Consider the following 7,500-nt stretch of genomic DNA (forward strand, 5'->3'; position numbering starts at 1 on the left):
ATCTTTTTTAATTGATTCTTTGTGATATTTTACACCCTTGAATGGTAATGGGCCTAGTCGAAAACAATTGGATGATGACAAAATTATAAAAAAAGGACATTCCTTGTTTATCCCCAACAACGTACGAACAGTTCCTTGATTTTGGTTAAATGATTTAATTTTCGTATTATTTCGTTTGTCCGCTTGGCTAGTCAAATACGGGCTAGTTCATAGATCGTTGGGCTTTGATTACCAAGGAATAGAAACTTTACAAATAAAGCCCGAAGATTGGCATTCCATTGCTGTTATTTTATATGTATATGGTTACAATTATTTACGTTCTCAGTGTGCTTATGATGTCGCACCGGGCGGGCTGTTAGCTAGTGTGTATCATCTTACAAGAATCGAGTACGGTGTGGATCAACCGGAAGAGGTATGCATAAAAGTATTTGCTCCAAGGCAGAATCCTAGAATTCCGTCCGTCTTCTGGGTTTGGAAAAGTGCGGATTTTCAAGAACGGGAATCTTATGATATGCTGGGAATCTCGTATGATAATCATCCACGCCTAAAACGTATTTTAATGCCCGAAAGTTGGATAGGATGGCCCTTACGTAAGGATTATATTGTCCCAAATTTTTATAAAATACAAGATGCTTATTAAATGATAAGAAATTTATTTTCACTTCTACAACATCAGATATCTAAAGATTCTTTATATGTTCTGCTCTAGATCAAACAGAAGAATCGATGGCCCATCGGTATTCTATTATGGATAAAGAAAAAAAGAAAAGACAAATGAAATTAAGTTAAGAATTCATTAAGATTCTAAAAAGGTGTCTTTTGGATGAGCTAAGAGCCGATAGAATGAACTAAAAAGTTCTGTATCATTATGAACAAATAAGAAAAATTGAAAACATAAAAAAATTCTTTATTTTCATTTTCTCTACCCATCTATCTATAAAATAGATGGGGTATATCGCAGGATAACCAGCGAAATACCTTATGTATGTGCCATGATCTCAGCTAGGAATGAATATGTATATCAATACATCAAAAAAAGCATGTGATGTGCCAGGAACCAGATTTGAACTGGTGACACGAGGATTTTCAGTCCTCTGCTCTACCAGCTGAGCTATCCCGACCATTCATTCACCTTTTTGGCGCACCATTTTCTAATTTCATTTTACTCGATAACTCGGGTTTATGTCAATTAAACGGACAAAAAGGATTACAAAGTCTTATATGCGTACCAGAATTCCTTGGGTTTTGCAAATTTTTCTATAATTAAGTTGATTTAAGTTTTAGTACGAGTAATAATATGAATTGTGAATCACTAAACTGAGTACTCCTTGCTCAAAAATATTGATTTGTAATCATATATATATCACAAGACTTGTGATAAGAGAAAAGCATTTCCCTTCATATCCATTTTGAAAAGAAAAAGAGGTATAACCGCCTTCAACCCTCTAATGAAAAAGAGAACCACTTAGGGAGTAAAAAAATCTTTTGGGGATAGAGGGACTTGAACCCTCACGATTTTTAAAGTCGACGGATTTTCCTCTTACTATAAATTTCATTGTTGTCAGTATTGACATGTAGAACGGGACTCTATCTTTATTCTCGTCCGATTAATTAGTTCTTCCAAAGATCTATCAGACTATGGAGTGAATGATTTGATGAATGAATATTTGATTCTTTTTTCAACTTGAAATCGATTCAAAAAAAATTCTTCCATTTTTTCGTTTCATATTCTAAATTTTTTTTTAGAGAGAATATGAAATTCTCTCCTCTATCTAGAATAGAGAAATAATTGAAAAAAAAAATATAGAATAGATTCGGGGTCTTAGTAATCATTTGATAAAGTATATTCTTCAACCTTTTTGGAGTGGGGGTTCGATGGAAGAATTCTTAGAACAACACAGCACAGTCAACCCCATTTGTTAGAACAGCTTCCTTTGAGTCTCTGCACCTATCCTTTTTTTATTGTTGCTTTCTGAATCTTTATTTTTTGCTTTTGACAAAAGGAGTTGGCTCAGGATTGCCCATTTTTATTAATTCCAGGGTTTCTCTGAATTTGAAAGTTTTCACTTAGTAGGTCTCCATACTAAGGCTCAAGCCAATTAAGTCCGTAGCGTCTACCGATTTCGCCATATCCCCCCTTTCTTTTTAAGATTAGGATCTCCATGTGATGTCCTTCCCTTTTATTCTTTCATTTCTGACGGAACCGTCGAATTCATTAGATTTAATATGGCTTACTATACCGAAAAATGCTTTTGCCATTTTCCTTTTTTTTCTATCTTCCTTCATCTCTATCGGAAGTCTCCATTTGACTTTGATTTTGTCTAGTCAGACATGATTCTATCCTTTCTGTAGCTACAATTCAATATCGAGGGATATATACCATCTATATCCTCCGCCCCGTTCATTTTTGTATGCAATTTTGAATACTCAAAGGGTCGATTCTTTTTTTGTCATCATAGTCTACGGCTGCACACAGAAGAATATCTTATTTTATTATGGTAATATAATCCAGAGTTCTTCTTTATCGATTCTCATTTTTTTATTCTTGTTTATTTTAGGTTTTCTTAAGGCAGACTCTTATAACTCTAATAGTTATCCATTTCATAGATATAATGAAATTAGAATTATTGTCATAATGAATTTTTGTTTTAATTTCGATTTGAAATGGATTTGAAAAATAAAAAGAAAATTTCATATAATTTCTAAATCTAATTGAAATAGAATCGAATCGTTCTAGACGAAAAATAGAATCTATATAGAAAGAAAAAAACTAAAGTAAATATTTCTATTTATTTGATATTTGATTTGAAATATTTCTTTCAAATTTATATCATAAAATAATAAAAATGAATAAGCTTACACTAAAATGTAGTTTATTGAATGCCAGTGCATGTATAATTTCCGGGAGCCCGCTTAGCTCAGAGGTTAGAGCATCGCATTTGTAATGCGATGGTCATCGGTTCGAGTCCGATAGCCGGCTTTTTCGATTTTTATTTGGATTTGTGCTTTTTATATATTTTTTTCTTTGTTCTTCGATTTCAAAGAAAAAAATAACGATCGATTATGTTGTAGAAACTTCCACCTAGGAATAAAAAGAAAAGGGTTCAAGCTCGACAGACCAAATCGGGAAAACTCTTTCTTTTCCTTTTTCTTTTTACTTACATATTTTAATACAAAATAAAATATAGAATATTCTATATATTTTGTATATGATGTATATACAACCCATTTCATTATTCATTGGAATCCAACACTTCAGTGGATTTCATTTCATTTATCATTTAGTTCAGTTTTAATTTCGGTTTTACAAAAAAATCGAATATATATATATATATATAAATAGAAATAAAGAAAATAAATAAAGAAAGGAGTCTTTATGTCGCGTTACCGAGGGCCTCGTTTCAAAAAAATACGCCGTCTAGGGGCTTTACCCGGACTAACTAATAAAAGGCCTAGAGCCGGAAGTGATCTTAGAAACCAATCACGTTCCGGGAAAAGATCGCAATATCGTATTCGTCTAGAAGAAAAACAAAAATTACGTTTTCATTATGGTATTACAGAACGACAATTACTTAAATACGTTCGGATCGCCAGAAAAGCCAAAGGGTCAACAGGTCAGGTTTTACTACAATTACTTGAAATGCGTTTGGATAACATTCTTTTTCGATTGGGCATGGCTCCGACTATTCCTGGAGCCCGCCAATTAGTTAACCATAGACATATTTTAGTTAACGGCCATATAGTAGATATACCAAGTTATCGTTGCAAACCCAAGGATACTATTATGGCGAGGGATGAACAAAAATCCAGAGCTCTAATTCAAAATTCTCTTGATTTATCCCCCCGTGAGGAATTACCTAAACATTTGACCCTTAACCCATTTCCATATAAAGGATTAGTCAATCAAATAATAGATAGTAAGTGGGTCGGTTTGCAAATCAATGAATTGCTGGTGGTAGAATATTATTCTCGTCAGACGTAACCCTAACTAAAATACAAAAGAAAGGGGTTCGGACAATTTGGCCCCTTTCATTTGGAAAAGGAAAATTACTTAAGGTTAAAAGTCGGGGGTTTGCCCCAGATTTTCTCCCGCTCATCTATTCTATCCCATCCCGGTTTTTTCCTATTCATGTATCCTAGATACACATAAAAATTTTCACTCCTTGTCTATTCTTTTATTTCCAGTATTTTAGGTATCGCAGCAATTCGAAATAGAAGAAATATATATCAAAATACAAGAAGGATCTAACTCTTATGTTCTAAATAAAGTATTTCTTGTTATTTGATTTGTTAAAGTTAGAAATGTTGGCGAATTCAATCAGGTGAAAGTAAAAGACGGAAAGAGAGGGATTCGAACCCTCGGTAAACAAAAGCCTACATAGCAGTTCCAATGCTACGCCTTGAACCGCTCGGCCATCTCTCCTACACAACGATTATGACTCATAAACCGAAGAAATAGCGAGCCATTACTATACTATGTTGATATTTCTATTACTAACGATATTCGATTTTTGTTTGTATAAAATAGGTACGACTAGGATTAACGCACCAATACTATACTATTTGACTATAAACAAACTAATAATAGAACGTAACGAGTAGTAATGTAATAGAAGATTTTTTCGAAAAAATCTTTCTTCGTAGGAGTTAATTAAAATAAAAAACAAGTTTTTCCTTGTTATATATATATTTATTGATTCATATTTGCGAAGATGATGTTCCTATCTTTTATTCTATATCCGATATTTTCATATATAATATACCAGCTTCAATTAATTAATTGAAACGAATCGAATCAACGGATTGCTGGGTTTATGGTTTTTAGATTATAGACGATTAATGGATCCTCTTTGATCATGGTTCGATTTTTATTTCGACTAGAATTCCATAAAATTCTCAAAAAAAATTAGAAAATTTCCGTCTAGTTTTAAAGTGCTCACCAACAAATTTCTTGAATTTCCCAGCTATTCTATTTCCATCATAGAATGATTATTCGATTCTCTTTCTTTTCGTCTTTCGATCAAAAAAAGTTTTGATCTGATCGAAAAATTCTTTGATTCTTCCGCTTCGATGAAATCGGAATAGCTACTATACTACTCGATTTGATTTGTATGAATTCAAATGGGATTCAACTCTTTTTTATTGATTGTTGAAAAAGGAGTTTGGGGCATTTGGAACAATTCGAATAAATAAAATAGAAGTATACGTAGTAGTCAAAAATTTGTATCTTTATTGAAATTTTTTTGTTTGGAAAGGAATCCGTTTTTATGTTATTTTGTACTGTACAAATTCTTTATTTGTGTAATCGTTTTCCCACTAAGGGGTAATGAGAAGAATTTTAGAATGGATTGATACCTATGCCTAGATCGCGGATAAATGGAAATTTTATTGATAAGACCTTTTCAATTGTGGCCAATATCTTATTACGACTAATTCCGACAACTTCAGGAGAAAAGGAGGCATTTACTTATTACAGAGATGGTGTGATTTGATTTTCTTTATTATTTAGTTTCTTTTTACTGCTCTTAGTCTTATGAGAAAAGCACACACTTCGGGATAGTAAAGAACAAATATTCTTATTCCATATTATAGAAACAAACCTACGCTTCTTGAAGGTGAAGTTTACAAATAGAACGATTCCTTCCGTCGTGTATCCCCGATTGATGCAACCTCAAATACTATAGCTTCATTTATAGATTTTTGTATTGAACGAAAGGTTACACCTTTGTGTTTTGTATTACAGGTCAATCCTACTTCCTAGTAATATAGTACCAATAGGCGGCATAGGGGAAGAAGCACTACACCTAGCAATCGACAACACAAAAGCTTTGTTAAAAATTACTTACCTACTCCCTTTCTTATCTGGGTTAGGACTAACAAGAATGGTTGGGCCAACAAACATCCATCTCGTTCGTACTTTGGATACCCGTATAACCATCGAAGACTGTTGAAGTGACTATTTCCTGGAAATTAGGAGGCGTTGAGGACAAAGGAATTGTTGAAGTTATCCTTTCTATTTAGTATCAAGACACTTGATTCTAGTAAAAGCTCTTGCGCAAGAAGGTTGGCTAGATATTTTTTGTAAAAACACTAGCCCCGCTCAGTTCATAATGAGAATGTTTTAATCCCTTTTGCCATGTATTTTGAATTCTCATTATGTATATTATATTTAAGGGAGGAGCCGTATGAGGTGAAAATTTCACGTACGGTTCTGGAACGGCGATTCTTTGAATCGAATAACGACCGTAACGGATGTCAGCTCAATCCGAAGGAAATTATGCGGAAGCTTTACAGAATTATTATGAAGCTATGCGACTAGAAATCGATCCTTACGATCGAAGTTATATACTCTATAATATAGGCCTTATTCACACAAGTAATGGAGAACATACGAAAGCTTTAGAATATTATTTTAGGGCACTAGAACGAAACCCATTCTTACCACAAGCTTTTAATAATATGGCAGTGATCTGTCATTACGTGCGGCTATCTCCACTATAGAAAGAAAAAAGAAGACCAAATTTTCTAGTAAATACTAAAAAAAGGATCGCTACAAATGCATCGTCCAAAACGACGATTTCTTTGAGCTGTAGCAAAGAAAAAAACTTCATACTAATAGAAGTAAAAATATGCCTAGATACTTTTTTCTATATCTATGGATAAAAAAAAAAGATCTAATTGATAGAGAGGAAGCACCGTAAAGATCAATTAATGAGGTTTTGGTCCAATACATTAAGAAAAGAACTGCTTACTTATGCCTATATAGAAATATAAGATAGAAAAAGTTAGGAATTAACTTATGTAATAGAGTCGATCCACTAAGACTGAGGTTTTGAGCGGCGGTGTAGGATCAAATCCCAAAGATAGTAAGTCTTTTCTTTCTTACTTATGTTTAGGAAGGAAAGCTTTTTTCAAAGATTCTATATAAATTTCGATATAAAACCGAGATAGTTACCTTGCGGAAAATACGAAGGATAGGAGTAAATATCTGTGTTTTCTTCTTCTGCAGGTGGGAGAAAAGATAAAACTGAAATTGATTCTTAATTAAATCAAAATGAAAGTTTGAAACTCATGTGATTAACCTCCTTTGGTTCCTCCGAACAGTGGAATATAGATCTATAAGAAATCGCATTTGGTTTAATGGGACACCAAAAGAATTGACTGCGGAGCCGTATGAGGTGGGAAACTCTCACGTACGGTTCTAAGGGAAGGAATTGACCCTCCTATTCCGACCGGGGAGAACAAGCCATTCGACAGGGAGATTCTGAAATTGCAGAGGCTTGGTTCGATCAAGCCGCCGAGTATTGGAAGCAGGCTATAACGCTTACTCCTGGGAATTATATTGAAGCGCATAATTGGTTGAAGATCACGGGGCGTTTCGAATAAAAGAAGAAAAATTCTTATTATTTCTAATTTTTTTTTTATTTGTTAGAATTCTTTTTGGTCTTTTTGTAAAATAAAACGGAATTCTTTTTCGAGGAAGAACCAATCAAAGAATTT

General features: G+C 33.4%; 3 non-coding genes across 3 annotated transcripts; 1 reads left to right on the forward strand and 2 right to left on the reverse strand.

Annotated features, from left to right (window-relative positions):
* Positions 1 to 1,048: 1,048 nt before the first annotated feature.
* On the reverse strand, positions 1,049 to 1,121 carry TRNAF-GAA (transfer RNA phenylalanine (anticodon GAA)). The gene has a single exon. It is a non-coding gene; the product is annotated as a tRNA-Phe (tRNA).
* A 1,786-nt stretch (positions 1,122 to 2,907) lies between these two features.
* Positions 2,908 to 2,980, forward strand: TRNAT-UGU (transfer RNA threonine (anticodon UGU)). The gene has a single exon. It is a non-coding gene; the product is annotated as a tRNA-Thr (tRNA).
* Positions 2,981 to 4,336: 1,356 nt separating this feature from the next.
* TRNAS-GGA (transfer RNA serine (anticodon GGA)) lies at positions 4,337 to 4,423 on the reverse strand. Its single transcript has one exon. It is a non-coding gene; the product is annotated as a tRNA-Ser (tRNA).
* Positions 4,424 to 7,500: the final 3,077 nt, after the last annotated feature.

Source organism: Chenopodium album, chromosome 23 (assembly GCF_948465745.1).
Source record: "Chenopodium album chromosome 23, dcCheAlbu1.1, whole genome shotgun sequence".
In the NCBI taxonomy this organism is placed as follows: domain Eukaryota; kingdom Viridiplantae; phylum Streptophyta; class Magnoliopsida; order Caryophyllales; family Amaranthaceae; genus Chenopodium; species Chenopodium album.